Source organism: Molossus molossus, unplaced genomic scaffold (genome assembly GCF_014108415.1).
Source record: "Molossus molossus isolate mMolMol1 unplaced genomic scaffold, mMolMol1.p scaffold_m16_p_11, whole genome shotgun sequence".
In the NCBI taxonomy this organism is placed as follows: domain Eukaryota; kingdom Metazoa; phylum Chordata; class Mammalia; order Chiroptera; family Molossidae; genus Molossus; species Molossus molossus.
The window spans coordinates 51,513,142-51,535,689 of NW_023425346.1; the positions used below are offsets into that span (position 1 = coordinate 51,513,142).

General features: G+C 38.9%; 1 protein-coding gene and 1 pseudogene across 1 annotated transcript in view; one reads left to right on the forward strand and one right to left on the reverse strand.

Moving 5' to 3' along the window:
* The window catches only part of FAM117B (family with sequence similarity 117 member B), a 106,171-nt gene that overhangs the window by 71,288 nt on the left and 12,335 nt on the right, over positions 1–22,548 (reverse strand). The gene's annotated exons all lie outside the window — the stretch shown is intronic.
* LOC118625768 lies at positions 14,898–15,854 on the forward strand (annotated as a pseudogene).

Consider the following 22,548-nt stretch of genomic DNA (forward strand, 5'->3'; position numbering starts at 1 on the left):
AGGAACCGAACCCGGGACTCTGGTCTGCAGGCCGATGCTCTAACTGCTGAGCCAAACCGACCAGGGCCATTACCAGTATTTTAAAAATATTATCCCTAATCTCTCTTTTCTTCATCTTACAGAGATCTTTTCTTTTGGTGAAGAAACATTTAAATTGAAGGAGAGTCCTTCAGTTTCATTTTAGCTTCCTTCTCTTTCATAAAATTCAAGTAAAATTAAATGTAACTGGTTTTATTCTTAAATACTATGCATAGTATGATTACATTTTTATAAACATATCTGTCCATTTCCCCCACTGTCTAAACATCCACACACACCCACACACACACACATCTCTGGAAATACAAAAAACTGATGACATTGGCTGCCTCCAGGAAGAGGAACTGAATGACTGGCAGAGAGATGCAAGAGAAATATTTCATATCTTCAAAAATGTACCTTTTCTTTTGACCTGTGAACTTACTACCTATGTTTTTAAAATTCAAAATCTTTGATTCAGTGATTCTATATCTAGGTATGCATACACAATAATCAAATGTGGAAAAGGGCTTTAAATTCAAAGATATTCATTACACTGGCAACAGTAAAAATCATAAATATGTCCAAAACTGGAGAATAAGGAAACTTATGGAAAACATATACTGGAATAAAGATATTAAAATTTATATTTTGAAATGATAAATTTACATGAGAACTTAAATGTAATCTGTTAAAGAAAAATATAGAAAAAATATATTTCCATAATTTATTTCTAATTTTGTTTTTGCAGTTATTTCCATGTTTCTTCTTCAGTTAATCTCTCCACTAAGTTTTCAATAAAACATTAACATATAACATAATAATTGTTACAACCATAGTAGTACCTAATTAATAAGTAATCCTAATATGAACTAAACCCTTAATTTAACCAAACTGGTTGCCTATACACATGATATCCAAAAAAAGAACAATTGTAGAAATTTTAGAGATTCCAAAATGGCAGCAGAGTGAATGGAAGCTATACAGACCATCTTCCAGGACCAAAATGGAATTACAACTAAAATAAAGACAAATCGTCGGGAAAAAGCAACAGAAAAGCAGCTTGTGAGGATCATATAACCAGGGACACTGAACTGAGCCTGGTAGGATTAAGGAGGTGCGAGATGGGGGGCTGGAAGCCCACGAACAGCAGCAGTCTGAGCTGTGAGCAGTGCCTCAGGGTTACACTCCACAGCGCAGAGCTGGGGCAGACACTAAAAGAGCCACAGCCACTCTCACCTTGGGCTCCGGCAGAGGAAGGCAGACTGAACTGGAACTGTGTGGGGACCCTTGGGATTTGGAGGGTGCTCAGAGCTTTTGCTGACTTGCGGCCACGCAGGACGGTGGCCATCTTACTCCTTGCCAGGGCTCTGGAGAGAGGTGGCAGCCCCTCCCACCGAGATTCAACCCCACCCAGATGGGCCATTGAAATGCAAATTGAGGCTCATTAACAACCACCACCTACCCACCCTCCGGAAATCCCCTTATGCTGGGCACCTGAGGGAGTTGTTCATTCAACTAAGAATCCAAGGTTCTTCAAGTAACCAGGACAAATAGCCTCCAGGCAAAAAGCTAGAGGATAATTTAACTTTCCTGCACTTGGAACTCTGCCAAGGAAAGTAAGACTTGACAGTGGTGTTTAACATGGGTCCTCCCACGCTCATCCAAACCCAGAAGAGGGAGCCACAAATAGCAGAATTCCAACAACCACAGGGAAAATTTGGCAGGCTCCAAAGCCCACTGTGATAGCCAAAATGGTGAAACAAAGAAACAAATGCCAAATGAAAGAACAAGAGACCTCTATTAAAGATGAGATAAATGAGGAGCAATTAAGTAAGTTAACAGAGCTAGAATTAAGAGCCATAATCTTAAAGAAGCTCAACAGCATGAGTAAGGACATCAACACCATGAGTAAAGACACAGAAATGTTGAAAATCAACCAACTGGAAATTAAAAACCACCAAGAAGAATATATCAGAAATGAAGGACACACTGGAAGGTCTAAACAGCAGAGTAGTGGAAGCTGAGGACCAGATCAGTGAATTAGAAGACAGGGTGGGAAAAATAAACCAATCAGAAAACCAAAAGAAAAAAAACAATTAAAAAGCAGGAAGACAGCTTAAGAGAACTGTGGGACAACTGGCAACATAATAACATTCGCATCATAGGAGTCCCAGAAGAGGAAGAAAATGAGCAAAGGTTAGAGAATATATTTGAAGAAATAGTGACAGAAAACTTCCCTAATTTGGTGAAGGAAGAAGACATTCAAGTTCAAGAAACACAGAGAGCCCCAAGTAAGAAGAACCAAAACAGACCCACACCAAGACACATAGTAATTAAAATGCCAAAAATTAAAGACAAAGAGAGAGGTTACCTACAAAGGAAACCTCATAAGGCTCTCAGCTGACTTCTCAACAGAATCACAACAGGCCAGAAGGGAAGTAATCAAGGTCATGAAAAACAAGGATCTGAAACCAAGACTGTTCTATCCAGCAAGGCTATCATTCAAAATAGAGGGTCAAATAAAGAGCTTTCCAGACAAAAAAGGTTAAGGGAATATATTAACATCAAACCAGCACTGCAAGATATGCCAAAAGGACTGCTGTAATTAGTAGAAGAAATAGAAAGAAAAATAAAACCACACTAAACAAAAATGGCAATAAATAAGTACATATCAATTATCACCTTAAATGTGAATTGTTTGAATGCTTCAATAAGAAGACACAGAGTAGCTGACTGGATAAGAAAGCATGACTCACATAGATGTTGTTTATAAGGGACCCACCTCACAACAAAAGACTCACATAGGTTGAAAGTGAAGGGATGGAAAAAAAATCTTCCAAGCAAACGGAAAGGGAAAAAAAGCTGGGGTGGCAATACTCATATATGATAAAATAGATTTCAAAATGAAGGCTATAACTAGAGACAAAGATGGCCACTACATAATATTGAAAGGATCTATCCAACAGGAAGATATAACCTTGATAAACATATATGTGCACAATTTAGGAGCATCAAAATATATTAAAAATCTTTTGGAGGACTTCAAAGAGTAATCGACAGCAATACAATCATAGCAGGGGACATCAACACCCCGCTGACATCACTGGATAGATCCTCTGGACAAAAAACGAGCAAGGAAACAGAGACTCTAAATTAAGCATTAGATCAAATGGATTTAATAGATATCTACAGAGAATTACACCCCAAAACTAGAGAATTCACATTCTTCTCAAGTGCACATTGACATTCTCAAAGATAGACCACGTGTTAGGACACAAACTAAATCACTACAAGTTCAAGAAGACTGAAATCAAATCATCAAGCATCTTCTCTGATCACAATGGCATGAAACTAGAAATCAATTGCAACAAGAACATGCAAAGACATTTGAATACATGGAGGCTAAACAGCATGTTATTAAACAATGAATGGGTTACTGAGGAGATCAAGGAAGAAATTAAAAACTTCCTGGAAACCAATGAAAATTAACACACAACAACACAAAACCTATGAGATGCAGCGAAAGCAGTTCTGAGAGGGAAGTTCATAGCACTACAGTCCTACCTCAAGAAGCAAGAAAAATGTCTAATACACTATCTAACCTCACAACTTAAATAACTAGAAAGCAAACAAAAAGAAAATCTCAGAGCAAGTAGAATGAAGGGAATAGTAAAGACCAGAGCAGAAATAAATGACGAAGAGTCCAAAAAACCAATTCAAAGGATCAATGAAACAAAGAGCTGGTTTTTTAAAAAGATATACAAGATTGATGGACCCTTAGCTAGACTCACCAAGAAACAAAGAGAGAGAACCCAAATACAGAAAATCAGAAATGAAAGAGGAGAAGTAACAACTGACACCACAGAAATACAAAAGATCATTAACAGCTACTATGAACAATTATATGGCAAAAAATTCGACAATCTAAGTGAAATGGACAAATTTCTAGAAAAACACAATCTCCCGAAACTGGATCGGGAAGAGATAGAAAACTTGAACAGACCAATAACAACTAAGATAATTGAAGACGTAATCAAGACTCTCACAGCAAACAAAAGCCCAGGCCCAGATGGCTTCATGGGGGAGTTTTACCAAACATTAAAAAAAAAAAACCTAATACCCATTCTCCTCAAACTATTTCAAAAAATTTAAGAAGGAAGACTTCCAAACTCATTTTATGAGTCCAGCATAATTCTAATCCCAAAACCAGAAAAAGACACTACAAAGAAAGAAAACTACAAGCCAATATCCCTGATGTACACGGACGCCAAAATCCTGAAAAAAATACTAGCAAATCAGATCCAGCAATACATCAAAGAAATTATTCACCATGACCAAGTAGGATTCATCCCAGGGATGCAAGGCTGGTACAATATTCGCAAATCAATAAATGTGATACAGCACATAAATAAAATGAAGAATAAAAATCACATGATCATATTAATAGATGCTGAGAAAGCATTCAACAAAATCCAGCATCAATTTCTGAAAAAAACGCTCAGTAATGCGGGAATAGAGGAATCATATCTCAACATAATAAAGGCCATATATGAAAGACCTATAGCCAACATACTCAATGGGCAGAAACTAAAAGCATTTCCCTTAAGAACAGGAACAAGACAAGGATGCCCACTTTAGCCACTCTCAATTCAACATAGTACTGGAAGTCTTAGCCACAGAAATCAGACAGGAAGAAAGAAAAAAAAGGGATCCAAATTGGAAAGAAGAAAGTGAAACTGTCATTATTTGCAGATGACATGATATTATACACAAAAAACCCTAGAGACTCCATCAAAAATCTACTGGACTTAATAAATGAATTTGGCAAAATAGCAGGATACAAAATTAATGTCAAGAAATCAACAGCATTCTTATACACCAATGATGAACTCACAGAAAAAGAAACTGAAAAAACAATCCCATTTACCACTGTGGCAAAAAATTAAGGTACCTAGGAATAAACTTAACCAAAGAAATAAAGGACCTATTTGCACAAAACTACAGGACACTGAAAAAAGAAACAGAGGAAGATATAAAAAAGTGGAAGCACATACCTTCTTCATGGATTGGAAGAATTAACATCATTAAAATATCCATACTACCCAAAGCAATCTATAGATTCAATGCAATCCCCATCAAAATACCAATGACATGCTTCACAGAACTAGAACAAATACTTCAAAAGTTCATATGGAATAAAAAAAGACCCCTAATAGCCATAGCTATCTTGAAAACAAAGGACAATATAGGTGGGATCACAATACCAGATATCAGGTTATACTACAAAGCTACTGTAATCAAGAACAGGCATATAGACCAGTGGAACAGAACAGAGAACCCAGAAATGGACCCAAGATATTATGCTCAATTAATATTTGACAAAGGTGGCAAGAGCATACAGTGGAGTAAAGACAGCCTCTTTAATAAATGGTGTTGGGAATGTTGGACAGCTACATGCAAAAAAATAAAACTAGACCATCAACTTACACCATACACAAGAATAAACTCAAAATGGATAAAAGACTTAAATGTGATCCATGAATCCATAAAAATCCTAGAAGAAACTGTAGGCAACAAAATTTCGGACATCATACACAGCAGAATTTTCACTGATACATCACCTAAGGCCACAGAAACAAAGGAAAAAATGAACACATGGGACTACATCAAACTCAAAAGCTTCTGCACAGCAAAAGTAACAACCATCAAAATGGAAAGGCAACCCACTGTATGGGAGAGCATCATTGCCAATGATACATCAGATAAGGGGTTAATTTCCAAAATATATAGAGTGCTCATATAACTCAACAAAAGGAAGACAAAGAACCCAATTAAAAAATGGGCAGAGGAGCTGAATAGACACCTCTCCAGACAGGACATACAAATGGCCAAGAGACATATGAAGAAATGTTCAACATCACTAATCATCAGAGAGATGCAAATTAAAACAACAATGAGGTATCACCTCACACCTGTCAGAATGGCCACCATCAACAAATCAGCAAACAACAAGTGTTGGTGAGGGTATGGAGAAAAGGGGACCCTAGTACACTGCTGGTGGGAATGCAGTCTGGTGCAGGCACTATGAAAAACACTATGGTGTTACCTCAAAAAATTAAAAATCAAATTGCCATTTGACCCAGTGATCCCACTTCTAGGAATATATCCTAAACACCAATGAGAAAGAATATATTTACCCCCATGTTCATAGCAGCACTATTTACAATAGCTAAGATCTGGAAACAGCCGAAGTGTCCATCAGTAGACGAATGGATAAAAAAGTTGTGGTACATACGCACAATCCTTTGAGACGACATGGAGGAACCTGGAAAGTATTATCCTAAGCGAAACAAGCTAAGCAGAAAAAGACAAATACCACATGATCTCATTTATTTGTGGAATACAATGAACATAAGAGTCTGAGGAATAGGGTAGACCCAGAGATGTGGAAGTAGGGCACAGACTGACAACCCTCAGAAGAGGGGGTGGTGGAGGGAGGGAAGAGATAAACCACAGAACTTATATGCATGTACACATAACCAATGGACATGGACAACAAAGCCGGGACGGGGTGGAGGGATGGGAAGGAGGGTGTCAATGGGGTAAAAAAGGAGAAACATCTGTAACAAAAATTGTCTTAAAAATTTTTTTAAAAATCAAATTGTAGAAGATCAAGGATTAAATGGGGATTGAAGAAGCAAAAAAAGAAAAGAAAAAAGAAAGAAAGAAATTTAAAAATCCAGTAAGTATTTTTTTTTGTTAAGCACAAGGTTTAATTTGCATATAATAAAAAGGACTATTTTATAGTGTACCATTTGAAGTTTTGAAGAACATATATACCCACTGAATCAACAAGTACATCCATTTAATCACCACCACAATTAAGATTTAGAATAGTACCACCACCTCAAAATGATTCCACATGCCCCTTTGAAAACACCCTTCTCTATCTTTGGACCGAGGTAAACTGTGACCTGCTTTCTTTTTATTTATTTTATTATTTTATTTTTCATATTACTCCACTGATTTTTTTTAAGTATCTTTTCTTTTAAATATGTTTTTGTTGATTTTTAGAGAGTGGAAGGGAGCAGAAGAGAGAGAAATATTGATGAGAGAAGAATAACAATCAGCTGCCTCCTACATGCCCCCTCGTGGGGAATGAGTCTGCAACCCAAGCACGTTCCCTAACAGGGATCAAACCTGCGACCTTTTGGTGCATTGGTCGACGCTCAACCACTGATCCACACCAGCCAGGCAGAACTGTTCTCTTTTTAGTTTTGCCGTTTTAGAAGTCATAAATTGTATATATAATCATACAGTATGTATTCTTTGGTGCCTGGCTGCTTTCACTCAGCACAATGTGGGATTCATCTTTTTGTGTACTAGCATATATTCCTTTTTATTGCTGAGGAGTATTTCATTGTAAGGAAATATGTGATAATTAATTTTATGTGTCAACTTGCCAGGGCCATGGGGTGCCCAGATAGTTGGTTAAACATTATTGTAAGTATGTCTGGGAGGGTGTTTCTGGATCAGATTAACATTTGAACTGGTAGACTGAGTAAGGCAGATTGCCCTCCCCAATATGGATGAGCCTCATCCAATTCATTAAAGACCTGAGTAGAAAAAAAAAGACTAAGAGAATATTCACCCTTTCTCTGCTTGGTTGCTTTCAAGCTGGGGCATTAGTATTCTCCTGTCTTCAGACTCAGACTGGAATTTAAAGCATTAGCTCTCTTGGTTCTCAGGCCTTTGAACTCAGACTGGAACTCTACCATTGATAATTCTGGGTCTCCAGCTTTCCTACTACAGGTGATGGGACTTAACCTCTATAAATGTGTGAGCCAATTCCTTATAATAAACCTCTATCTATCCATCTCTAACATGTCAACAGGATGGAGATGGGGAGAACAGATAGACAGACGGATAGAGAACTCGGATTAATACAATATACTATAACTAGGTTATTCAATAGTCTATTGATGGAGATTTGGTTTCCAGCATTTCACTATTAAGGATAAAACATTGCCCTGGCCAGTCTGGCTCAGCGGTTAAACTGTCAGCCCACAAATCAATGAGTCGCGGGTTTGATTCCGGTCAAGGGCATGTACCTTGGCTGCGGTTTGTCCGTGGCCCTGGTCGGGTCATGTGGGAGGCAACCAGTCAATGTGTCTCTCTCATATCAATGTTTCTCGCTTTCCCTCTCTCTCTTCCTCCCTCCCTTCCATTCTATATAAAGATAAACAGAAAAGTGTCCTCGGGTGAGGATTAAAAAACAATATAAAACACCTAGCATGTAGAGGACATTGCACTCCCTTTCAAAAGTATTTCAATAACATCAAGTCAACAGCAGAAGTCATATTGGGTAGTTGGAGGCATGACTAGAAAAAGTGAGAATTTAGACATGAACCTTTAAATAAGGTTCCTTATGAAGGGAAAGAAATAAAAGCTTTAAGACATAGGGTAGAAAGGAATTAACTTTTTAATTAATCACTCTAAAAGAGGCACTACTAACTTTTTTACACTAAATTTAAGTCCAAAACAAATAGTAAGAGGAAATGCTTGGTGGTGAAGCAAGGACTTAGCCATCTAGCATATACATCAGCCAGCTGTAACCAAAGTTCATGCTACCGTAGTTCATAAGTATGCCATAGCTTCTTTCTGGGTTCCCAATGTAGATTTTCACATCTCTTGCAAATAATTTTTTTAAAAACTAAACTAAACAGATGCATTTGTAATCAATAAACACTTGTTAATAGCTATCTTCAGAGAGTGACAATAAAGGAACAAAATAAAAAAGGAAACTTATTTTGAAGTTTCATATTTCAAAAGGTGCTTTAGAAGTTTAATATCAATCAATGCATGCATCATGTTGTACTTGTTAACATCCACACCATTAGCTTTAACTCTCTCTCTCCCACTTATATGAGACATAGATTTACAACTGCCTGTCATATATGTGAAGAGATGAGCTGCTAGCAATTTTGACCCTATTACTCTACTACATTCTCCATTCATCTTCCTGTGTTGCCTACTTTCCATGACACTCATTCAATAAACATTTACTGAATATTTATATAGATATAGAAATGAAAAATATAGGAATATCCCTGTTGTTGTAAAACTTATATTCCCTAATAGGGAAAGTGAGACCATAAAACCATCAATTAATATAGGGTGTCCCCCCAAAAATGTATACACATACTTTGAATTATAAAAGCCAGTGTTTATTAAAATATACTTCATTTTCAAAATGTAATAGAATTTACAGACACCCTGTATACATTTTGGGAGAGACACCCTGTATGTCAGGCGCCAATAGAGAAAAAGTAGGGCAAAGGAGTTGGGGAGCATGTTGTATGGGGCTGAAATTTTATTTATTTTTTAATTGATTTTAGAGAGAAAGGGAGTGGATAGAAGGAGGGAGGGAGGGAGGGAGAGAGAGAGAGAGAGAGAGACATCAATTTGTTGTTTCACCTATTTATGCATTCAATGTTTGATTCTTTTTTTTTTTTTTTTATCCTCACCCGAGGACATTTTCCCATTTTTTTGTTCAGGTAGAGTGAGAGGGAGAGAGAGGAACAGAGAGAGAGAGAGAAACATCGATGTGAAAGGAACACATCGAGTGGCTGCCACCCGCACGACCGACCAGGGCCGGGGACAAACTGCAACCGAGGTATGTGCCCTTAGCAGGAACCGAACCCAGGTCTCTCAGGACCGCAGGTCGACGCTCTAACCGCTGAGCCAAACCGGCCAGGGCAATGTTTGATTCTTGTATGTGCCCTGACCAATGATTGAACTTGCAATTGGAATGATGCTCTAACCAACAAAGCCACCCGTCCAGGGCATGGGGTTGCCATTTTATACACAAGTTAGAGAAGGCCTTTCTAGTAAGGTGACGTTTAAAAAGAGGCCTTAGGACAGACACAGGAGAGAGGCCAAGAGTATCTAAGAAGCAATCCAGAGAAGAGCAAGTGAAAGAGCCCAGAGGTAGAAGCACTCTTGGTCTCCCAAAATCACTCACCCTTTTCTTCTCCTGTAACCCTCCTAACCAAAAACTTAAGATTCACCAAGACAATACCTTTCTGATCATCCATCCCTTCCTTTCCATACCCATTACTACTGTCCTAATTTCAGGTTTTATCACTTCTTGATCTGACCATTGCACCAAACTAATCTGCCTTCAGTTTCTCCTTCCCTCCATCCCTTCCTACACTCTGCTACCATTTGTTCAGGTTATTTCTCTCAAAAGTTTTTAATGATTCCACAACACACAATGAATAAAATCTGTAATATTTTTTATATAAACAGTTAAGGTTTTTTAAAAAATTCATTTGAGAGAGAGAGGAAAGGAAAAAAGAGAGACTGAGAGAAACATCGATTTGTTGTTCCCCTTATTTATGCATTCATTGGTTGATTTTTGTATATGCCCTGACCAGGGATCGAACCCGCAACCCTTGGCATATCAGGACAATGCTCTAACCAGCTGAACTACCCAGTTAGGGCAAAATCTGTAACCTTAATCTGGCATTTGAAAACTCCAAATCTGCTCCAGCCTATATTTCCTATTTTTCCTAGAGCTCCTAGTAGAATTCAGTGACTAAAACAGAGCCCCTGTCACCAGACTGTCTAGATTAAATTCCTTCATCTGTCATTCACTACCTGTATGATTTTGCATATGTTATTTACATCTCTGTGCTTTCAGTTTCCCCATTTGTAAAATGGGGATAATTATAATACTTCCTTTAAGACTTGTTGTGAAGATTTTTTAAAAAATCTATGCATCATCCCTGGTACATTATACATATTTTACAATACAAGAACTTCAAACATTAAGCTACATATATGCCTCTCCTGCCATCTCCTGTCTTATGCATTCAATAAACACTTATTTAATTATACATCAACACAGGAATACAATTTCAATATAAAAATAAAGTTTACACTATGTAAGTTATATCTCAAAAAAGTTAAATATAGTCCCCTTCTAAAGAAGAGATAGGTAGCTCTATGTGTAAAAAATAAGCTTAACAGTTAAAATATGTGTAACTTTGTATACAGTATGATACCATTTTACTAAATATGTCAATAGTTTATAAAATGTGTTTATAAAATGAGGTTGGCCCTGGCCGGTTTGGCTCAGCAGTTAAGAGCGTCGGCCCGAGGACCAGAGAAACCTGGGTTCGGTTCCCACTAAGGGCATGTACCTGGGTTGCAGTTTGTCCTCGGCCCTGGTTGGGGTCGTGTGGATGGCAACCAGTCGATGTGTCTCTCTCACATTGATGTTTCTCTCTCTCTCTTCCTTCCTCTCTCCCTCCTGCTCTATCTGAAGATAAATGCAAAAATGTCCTCAGGTGAGGATAAAAAAAAAAAAAAGAGTTTTTATGTGTGTGTATCACTATATAAAAATTCTGCAAGAATATTTTTAAAACTACTAATAGAGGTCATGAAGAAGATTAGTTAATTTTCATTTTAAATCCTTCTGAAAGGCATAAACTTCTTGAAATCATGTACATATATTATTTTTATTTTTAAAAATTAAAAATTAGCCTTGGCTGGTTTGGCTCAGTGGTTAGGCGTCGGCCTGAGGACCAAAGAGTTGCGGGTTCGATTCCCTGTCAAGGGCAGATGCCTTGGCTTGCAGGTTCAATTCCCAGCCCTAGTGTGTCTCTCTCACATCAGTGTTTCTCTCTCCCCCTCACACTCTATCTGAAAAAAAATCAATGGAAAAACATCCTTGGGTGAGGATAAAAAAAAAAAATTTTTTTAATTATTTGAAATGAACGTATCCCAGGCCCTAAGCTCATTTTCAGTCTGATGGGATTGGTAGGTTCCAAACAGCAGTCAAAAAAGATTAATGAGTCTTAAGAAGGGAGAAGTACAGACTGCTCTGGAAGCTTATGGAACAGGAAGTGTCATCAAGCTGAGACCTGAAGAATGACCATGTTGAAGTCATCTAAAGAGAAACAAACACATATCCTGAGCTGAGGCCTCATGTTCAACATGCCCTCCTCTTACGACTGCTTTCCTGGACTTGAGCTGAAACTGAGGAGGATTTTCATGTATATTAGACAAAGAGAAGGTATTTAATGAAACCTTGAAAGCTGAGTGAAAATTCATTGCAAAGTGGATCAAAGACAGTTAGTGCCTCCCTTCTTGTTTGAAATGACATATCCAAAGACTACTTAAGAACAGATATACCTTTCTCTATACTTTCTCCTGTCTACATAGTGGACAGAAAGGAACCTGAGATAGTAGAATTTCGGCTTGGGTCTCTGAGTTATTGTTTGGAGGAGAACTCTGCCAAGAAGCCACCCAACCTCCAATAGCCATATAAACCATTCTTGTGTTAAGTCACTGACATTTCTGTTTCAGCAGACAATGTTAACTACCATAATGTGGAGCAAATAAGCTGAACTAGGGTGAGAGGGGCATGGGTAATGCAGATACTTATGTTGTTCTAGCAATATATTGGAATTTTGGTGAAAATCAAAGGAAAACTCACCTGCTTTGAGGATATACAGTATCTTTCACCACTTACAACTGTTATCTATCAATGTCCTACCCATATCCAAATACAGCCATATGGCAGGCACTTGTAATTTTTATGAACAGTTCCTCCGGACAGTTTCTCAAGCACCTGTACTTCTCTGACAGAGAGCTTCCTCTAACTGAAGAAGCATACTCAATTTGGCAGCAGGACAAGCAGGAAGTGCCCGAGAGTTAACACCCCTAAAAACCTTCAACCACTGAAAGATAAGAGGTAGTGGATAAATACCCTAATTTCCTCATCCCGAAATGGGACAATTCTGAGCTATGTTCTACATGATACAACAGAGATGCTCAGCAGGATTGAACTCAAGTTGCCCCTTGTGGTATACTACTTATTAATGCATCATTATTGACTTTTGTCCTTCCTAGGATCAACCAAATAAGGCCTTATCTCAGGATCTTCTTTTGGGGGAACCCAAACTGAAACACCATGTAACACTAACTTTCAAAACTATGTCTTTATGCCCTGGCCAGTTTAGCTCAGCAGTTAGAGCCTCAGACCAAAGAGTCATGGGTTCAATTCCAGTCAAGGGCATGTACCTGGGTTGCAGTTTGGTTCCCAGCCCTGATCGGGGCCGTGTGGGAGGTAGCCAATCAATGTCTCTCTCCCACATCGATATTTCTCTCTCTCTCTCTTTCTCTCCCCCATTCCCTCCCTCCCCCTCCCACTCTATCTGAAGATAAATGAAAAAATATACTCAGGTGAGGATTAAAAAAAAACAAAAACAAAACACTATGTCTTTATAACCCAGAAGACTACAACTTCCCTATCAAGGAGGCAAATTATGTGGGAAACAATATATTAAATCATTAAATTACTTGACTTTTAATTTTTTTTTTTTATCCTCATCCGAGGACATTTTTCCATTTTTTTATTCAAATAGTGCGGGAGGGAGAGAGAGAAACATTGATGTGAAAGGGACACATCGAGTAGCTGCCACCCGCACGACCCAACCAGGGCCGGGGACAAACTGCAACCGGAACCCGGGTCTCTCTGGATCACAGGCCAACACTCTAACCACTGGGCCAAACCGGCCAGGGCAAATTACTGACTCTTTAGACATCAAAATAAAGATCACAATTACCCTATACTTAGAAACTAGGAGAAAACCAACACTTTCAAGATTTCAAAATTAGTAAAGCATGGGCATATGTGGTTAAGTTTGTTTGAAGCACTGAATACAAGGAATCAAACTTCAAAATGCAAACACCAAGAAAAACTTATCATCTGGGCTGTCTAGATACACTTTCCCCCCACCACTTCCCTTCTTTTGGTAACAGACTCTGGTCCCTGTGTAGCTTGCGTAAATGACCCATTCCTAGTTAATAACAATACCTTATCCTTACGGGTGCAGTAACTGATTCTGGAATGGGCACACAACCTAACACAGTCCTTTCCTGGAATTTTGCTAGCTGGAGTTGGTGGGAAAGAAGCCCTCTTGCCTCATGGGTCTTGCAGATGAAAATATGAGTCTGGAATGATCCATGGCCTTGTTCCCTACTATGTAGAGAAAGTCTCTGCACTAGAAATTATGCTCCTTAAGTACAGACTTTGTCTTATTTCATTATTTGCTTCTTCACTAACTACAATCATATCTAGCACATAATAGGTATTCAATAAATACTTGCTAGTTCAGACAGGATAGAATGAAGCTAACAGACACAGATGAAACATTAAGAAACTATAAGCCGCCCTGATCGGTTTGGCTCAGCGATTAGAGCATCAGCCTGCTGTCCAGAAAGACCCGGGTTCGGTTCCTGCTAAGGGCATGTACTTCGGTTGCAGTTTGTCCCTGGCCCTGGTTGGGTCATGCGGGTGGCAGCCACTCGATGTGTACCTTTCACGTTGATGTTTCTCTCTCTCTTCCTCTCTCTCCCTCCCACTCTATATGAACAAAAATTATAATAAAGTATCCTGGAAACATTTCATATTCTTGTCGACAGATCTATCCAAGTTCTTCGTTATTCAGAATTTCATCAGTTCTGTTGTCATTGTACTTAGTTTAGCCGGGTTGTCATTTGCAATCAAGAGTCTAGAAAAATACTACCCCAAGCAAATATAATATCCAAAAAATTGTATAAAGAAAATTGGTGCTTTAACATTTCTTCATTTTTGACCAAATAAAGCATTTAAAATTCAAGATTTCACATACAAAAAAGCAAACTCATCCAGTATTTTTCTGAAGACTGAAGGAAATACTTTCACAATGACATGCCCAAAAGTTCCATTTAAAACAATGCGAGGAGCATGCTTTCCCGCTCCTGCTGCAGGCTCTGGTGCCACTGCTGCCTCCGTCTCCACCATGCACCCGCTGAGTCTCAAGATGACTAACATCGTGCTCTTCAGCGGCAGCTTGCACCAGGACCTGTCCCAGCGTGTGGCCAATCAGCTGGGCCTGAAGCTGGGCAAGGTGGTCACCAAGAAGTTCAGCAACCAGGAGATCAGTGTGGAGATTGGTGAAAGTGTGAGAGGCAAAGATGTTTTTATCATCCAGAGTAGCTGTGGAGAGATCAATGACAACCTGATGGAACTTCTCATCATGATCAACACCTGCAAGATCGCATCATCGTCCAGGGTGACCGCGGTGATCCCGTGTTTTCTTTATGCCCACCAAGACAAAAAGGACAGGAGTCGTGCTCCGATTTCTGCAAAACTTGTGGCCAATATGTTGTCAGTCACTGGTGCAGACCACATCATCACCATGGACCTACATGCCTCTCAGATCCAGGGGTTCTTTGATATTCCTGTGGATAATTTGTACGCGGAGCCCTCGGTCCTGCAGTGGATTCAGGAGAACATCAGCGACTAGAAGAATTGTATCATCATCTCCCCTGATGTGGGCGGGGCCAAAAGGGTCACATTAATAGCGGACAGTTGAATGTGGAATTTGCCTTGATTCACAAAGACAGAAAGAAGGCGAATGAAGTGGACCAGATGGTCCTGGTGGGCGATGTGAAGAACCACGTGGCCATCCTAGTGGATGACATGGCCGACACATGTAGCACAATCTGCCACACTGCTGACAAACTGATCTCAGCTGGAGCCACCAAAGTCTATGCTATCCTCGCTCATGGGATCTTCTCTGGGCCGGCTATTTCCAGAATAAACAGTGCCTCCTTTGAGGCGGTTGTTGTCACAAACACAATTCCACAAGAGGACAAAATGATTCACTGCTCCAAGATCCAGGTTATTGACATTTCGATGATCTTGGCCGAGGCAATCCCCAAGGACCCACAATGGTGAATCCGTGTCTTACCTGTTCAGCCATGTCCCACTATAAATCCAGGATGGGAGCATGGAGCAAGCCTGCTGGCTTCTGACTAGTGCCTTTGTATCTGATTTTGTAGCTTTAGGACTCAGCAATTAGAACACAAAAGCATCAGATCTTTGTATCCTCCAGAATCTACTGTTTCTCCTTCTATAGCTCGAGATCATTTATTTCCAGTTTTGGGGGAAGGCGGTGGTTATTTGATTTGTGAACTGTCATAAATCAGAAGTATTTTTGTCATCTTGACTTGTTCTGACAGGTGACTTTTTCCTTTGTCCTGTCAGTGTTTTGAGGTCACAACTTTCGAGTATATAAATGCCAATGTGGAAGTTCATAATTTATATATTTCAGGGTTGCCAAAAGGTGACTCTAGGATAAAGACTTCTATATAGATATAGAATGATAATGCCTATGGACATTTGGATAATGCCTATGGACATAACTAAAACCAGTTGATTTGAAGGTAATCATTTCATTTAACATTTCTAGTAAAAGAATTTCAAAAGAATGATCTGAAGATTTTTAAAAATGATAGAAAATCTTATTCTCTGAATGAAGAACTGTTTGTTACATTATTTAGCATCATGTGTGTGCTTTAATGTACTTCTAACACACTGATTAACTAATTAGACTAGACTTAGCCAGACACAGTGGCAGTGTGGACCTGAGCTATTTGGTTTCAGTTCAACATCTCATCCCTGCACTCGCGCTTTTATTTCTGCTGGTGTGGAAACTTTGAAGTGAAACCACCGAAGATGTTAGTCCTGGGCAGATAAAATGCAGGCAGACTTGGTGGTCTAGCCAAAAAGAGGAGCCAGAGAAATGTGAACGTACCAAAGCCACTCAGCCTCCAACTTAATTTATACTAATCAACTTACAGATATTCATGTGATAACTGTCCTTTGTTAGGTAAGATGTCCACTAGATCCAGGAATTTATCACTGGCAGTGCTTCTATTGGTTTAGAATGTAAGATTTTAAGATCTTCCAAACACTGTACTAAAACATTTCAATAAAGTCCTACTACTAAAAAATATATATATTAAAACAATGAGAGGAACATTTCTCTTATTTATGTCTCTTCTAGACCAAAATATCTCCAAGGATAGTTTTTATCATTTAAGTTTGACTCAGTTAATAAATAACTTGCAAAAAAAACAATCTGAAGAATTTCAGGGGGAAAACATCTTCTGGTTCACCCTGCCTCCAAATAAGCAAACTTTATCCTCCCTTGATTATCTATTTTGTAAAGCTGATATTTTTTACTGCATTTCTGACATTGAAAATGAAGATTCCCATAAATTAAAAAAACTTGCAGATCTCCACACTCCGTGGGAATGACAAGCCTGTTGGCAAGTAAGCAGACCAATCCACATTGATATTACATGATTGATATAGAAAAGTATTTCTTAAATTGAAATTTTTTTCTCTTAGAATCACCACTGCTGTTCTTTCCGAAATCATGTACATTTTGAAATTTCTAACATTACGGCATATTATTTATCAAATCAAAATGTTGGTTTAAAAGGCTGAAAACTATTTCTACTTAAAGTGCCTCTTTTCTAATCTGTTCTACCAAATTTTCCATATCACTCTGTCCACTGATTTATGAGTGTATGTATTCTCTATGCTTCCCTTAAGACTAAAGACAATCCTATACCAGACAGTCTTAGAGGTGCTACTAGACACTCCTCCAACTAGAAGCAAGAATGGGGAAACTGCTGGTATATATTATGCCTTATTTTGTGTTCTTTCAAACTAAGCAAGCTTATTAGTATGATACCTATTCATAATAGATATTCAATTTTGGCTAAATTATATTACATCATACTGTGACAAGATTTTAAAAACACAGGTTTCAAAACTAAATAGACATGAGTTGAAATCCTATATTTAATAACTCTCTGAAATACTAAATTACTTAACTCTCAAAGCCTGAGTATTCTCATTTCATAAATGAGAAGAAATACAGCCTAATTTGGAGGCAAGAATATAATATATAAGGCATGAATTCAAATATTACTTTATTTCCTTCCTTTTTCTTTACTGATAACAGAAAATAAAGAAAACGATCCCCAAATCCACTGCTCCATACAACACTTAAGATAAATAAATCTTTAAATAAATCCTTATATCAGAAGAGAATTATTACTATTACTCTCTCTTGAAAAATATAGAAGAGAATTTTTTTCATTGTACTTCCTATATTCTAAATAAACTAACATTTATACAGGGTAGTTCTACCCACTGATGTGACAGATGTTTCTCAATAAAAATTTTAGGAACTAGTTGTTGTGGCCAGGCATAGATATGTATGCTGATTTGACAGTGATTTTACTTCTTATATTACTCTACTACCATCTTCTTTATTATTCTATAAACTCATCCACTACTCTTTTCTGTGGTATAGCCATGTCAGATGTCCCCTTCACTACATATGTGTTATCTCTTCACCAGATACTATCCCAAGGCTTTGAAAGACTGATATCTAGCAATAAAAACAGCCAGCATACCTCTTCAACTAGATAATCCACTTTAAGTTATTTAGTTTAGCTTAGATTTCCCAAACTATCTAGTGGGAACCAATGGCTAAGGTTCAGCCTGAGATTGACCTAAAACAGCGATTTTCAACTGGTGTGCCAAAAAAAATTTTTAAAACATGCAAAACCTGACTATTAAGGGCACTGACCTCTTTCCCTTAGTGAAATGACAACAGCCAACACAACAATAGCTGTCTGATGTAAATAAATCAAAATTATATCTTTTTTGTGTGTGTGGGTGTGAGATTGGCAAAAACTACAATTTTTGGTGTGCTGCTAGAATTTTAGTAATTGGTTTGTGTGTTCCATGAGATGAAAAGGTTGAAAACTGTTGCTCTAAAGTATAACAAAGACAAAAAATGGTGGCAAAGTGAATGGAAGCTACACAGACCGTCTCCCAGGACCAAACTGGAATTACAACTAAAACAAAGACAAATCATCGAGAAAAACAATTGAAAAGCAGCTGCATAGAACCTTTATAACCAGGGACAAAAATAGGACAACAAATAGAGCCTGGTAGAAACTGCGGAGGTGCAAAAGGGTGGGTTGGGAGCCCACGAACAGCAGCTGAAGGCTGATTTAGCTGTGAGCAGTTCCCTCTGAGAAGTCGAGGGGGAGGTTAAAACCACAAGCTGGCTCCACAGCAAAGAGTGGCGGGACAGAGAAAGGCGCCCACATAACACCTGGCTGAGATCACCAGAGCTGAGGCTTTGTCCAGCAAGGAGAGGTACAGGGGAAAAATGGCATTTCTCTGAAGGCCCAAAGCTCTAAATCGGCTACCAGCCACTCACCTCGGACTCCCACCGAGGGAGGGCACACTGTACTGGAACTATGCAAAGAGAGTTGGGGGGTTCGTGGCTCAGGAAAGAGCTGGGAAGGAGGATACCAGGAGTATTATGCTGAATCACTCCCTCATAGTACAGTAGCCATCCTACTCAAAGAACCCTGTGCCAGAGCCCCAGGGAGAAGCAACAGCCCCTCCCTCAAAAATTTACCACCACCAGGCCAAGCCAGAGAAATGCAAATTGAGGCTCACTAACAGCTGCAGACTGCCCCCAAGCAAGGTGAGAAAAAAAGCCACTGCCCCACCCACTGAAAATCCTCTTATCCTGTACACCTGAGAAATGTTTCATTCAACGGAGGGCTACAAACAGAGGCTCATCAAGTAACTGAGACTAACAGCCTGCAGGAAAAAGCTAGAGGGTATCTGAACCTTCGGTTGGCCTGCAAATCTACCAAAAAAATTAGACTTGACAATGGTGCTTAACATGGGTCCTCCTGCAAACCCAGTAGGGGGAGCCACAATCAGCAGAACACCAACACCCACAGGGAAAATTTGACAGGCTCCAAAACCTACCGAGACAGCCAAAATGGTAAAACAAAGAGACAAATCCCAAATGAAAACAAAAGAATTCTATAGAAGAGATAACTGAAATGGAATTAAGTAAGGTATCAGAGGTAGACTTCAGAGTAATGATTATAAGGAAGCTCAACAGCACAAGTAAAGAGCTCAAGAGCACAGGAGTAATACAGAAATATTGAAAATCAACCAATTGGAAATGAAAACCCACCAAGCAGAACTGAAGAATGACATAGCAGAAATAAAGAACACACTGGAAGGAATAACCAGCAGAGTAAGTCGAGGATCAAATCAGTGAAATAAAAGTCAGGGTAGAAAAAAAATTAACCAATCAGAGAACCAAAAAGGAAAAACAATTAAAAAACAGGAAGACAGCTAAAGAGAACTGTGAAACAATATGAAATGTAACCACATCCACATCATAGGAGCTCCAGAAGAAGAACTAAATAAGCAAGGGTTAAAAAATATATTTAAAGAAACTGACAGGCCCTGGCCGGTTTGGCTCAGTGGTTGGAGAGTCGGCCAGCAGTCCAGAGAGACCCAGGTTCGGTTCCCACTAAGGGCACGTACCTCGGTTGCAGTTTGTCCCTGGCCCTGGTTGGTCATGCGGGTGGCAGCCACTCAATGTGTCCCTTTCACGTGGATGTTTTTCTCTCTCTCTCTTCCTCCCACTCTATCTGAACAAAAAATGGAGAAATGTTCTCGAGTGAGGTTAAAAAAAAAAAAGAAACTGACAGAAAACTTCCCTAACTTAGTGAAGGAAAAAGGTTTACAAGTTCAAGAAGCACAGTGAGCCCCAAGTAGGAAGAACCTAAAGAGGCCCAAACCAAAACACATAATAATTAAAATGACAAAAATTTAAGACAAAGAGAGAATCCTTAAGGGATCAAGAGGTAAGCAACAGGTTATCTACAAAGGAACCCACATGAGGCTATCAGCTGACTTCTCAATAAAAACACTACACGCCAGAAGGAAACAGCATGAAGTAATCAAGGTCATGAAAAACAAGGATCTGAATCCAAGACTACTATCCAGCAAGGCTATCATTCAAAATAGAAGGTTAAATAAAGAGCTTCCCAAACAAACAAAAAAAAGGCCAACGGAATACATTAGCACCAAACCAGCATTGCAAGAAATGTTAAAAGGACTGCAGTAATAAGCAGAAAACAGGAAGAGAAACATAACCATAATAAACAAAAATGGCAATAAGTACATATCAATAACCTTAAATGTAAATGGATTAAATGCTCTGATCAAAAGACACAGAGCAGCTGAATAAATAAGAAAGCATGACTCATATATATGTTGTTTACAAGAGACCCACCTCACAACAAAAGACTCACATAGGTTGAAAGTGAAGGAATGAAAAAAAATTTTCCAAGCAAACTGAAAGGAAAAAAAAAGCTGGGGTTGCAATACTCATATCTGATAAAATAGACTTCAAAATAAAGGCCATGCCCTGGCCAGTTTGGCTCAGTGGTTAGAGTGTCGGCCTGTGGTCCAGAGAGACCCGGGTTCAGTTCCCACTAGGGGCGCGTACTTCGCTTGAAGTTTGTCCCTGGCCCTGGTTGGTCATGCGGGTGGCAGCCATTCGATGTGTCCCTTCCACGCCGATGTTTCTCTCTCTTTCTCTCTTCCTCTCTTTCCCTCCCACTTTACCTAAACCAAAAACGGAAAATGTCCGTGGCTGAGGATTAAAAAAAAAAAAATGAAGGCCATAATTACAGACAAAGAAGGCCATTACATAATACTGAAAGGATCTATCCAACAGGAAGATAAAACCTTGGTAAACAGCCCTGGCCGGTTTGGCTCAGCGGTTAGAGAGTCGGCCTGCGGTCCGGAGAGACCCGGGTTCGGTTCCCGCTAAGGGCACGTACCTTGGTTGCAGTTTGTCCCAGCCCTGGTTGGGTCGTGCGGGTGGCAACCACTCGATGTGTCGCTTTCACGTCGATGTTTCTCTCTATCTCTCTCCCTCTCACTCTATCTGGACAAAATATCGAAAAATGTCCTCGGGTGAGGATAAAAAAAAAAAAAAAACCTTGGTAAACATATATATGCACCCAATATAGGAGCACCGAAATATATTTAAAAACTTCTGGAGGACTTCAAAGGAGAAATCAACAGCAATGGAATCATAGCAGGGTAATTCAATACCCCACTGACATCACTGGATAGATCCTCTAGACAAAAAATTAACAAGGAAACAAAGACTCTAAATGAAGCACTAGATCAAATGGATTTAATAGATATCTACAGAGAATTACACACCAGAACTGCAGAATTCACATTCTTCTCAAGTGTACATGGGACATCCTCAATGACAGACCAGATGTTAGGGCACAAACGAAGTCTCTACAAGTTCAAGAACACTGAAAGCATATCAAGCATCTTCTCAGATCACAATGGCATGAAACTAGAAATCAATTACAATACAAACACTCAAAAACATTTAAACACATAAAGGCTAAATAGCATGTTATTAAACCATGAATGGGTTACCAAGGAGATCAAGGAAAAATTTTAAAACTTCCTGGAAACAAATGAAAATGAACACACCACATCACAAAATCTATGGGACGCAGTGAAAGCAGTCCTGGGAGGGAAGTTCACAGCACTACAGGCCTACCTCAAGAAACAAGAAAAATTTCTAATTGACTAGCTAACCTAGAAAGCAAACAAAAAGAAAAACCTAGAGCAAATAGAAGGAAAGAAATAGTAAAGGTCAGAGCAGAAATAAACGACATAGAGACTAAAAAAAAAAAAAAAAAAAAATTCAAAACATCAATGAAACAAAAAAAAGTTTCTTT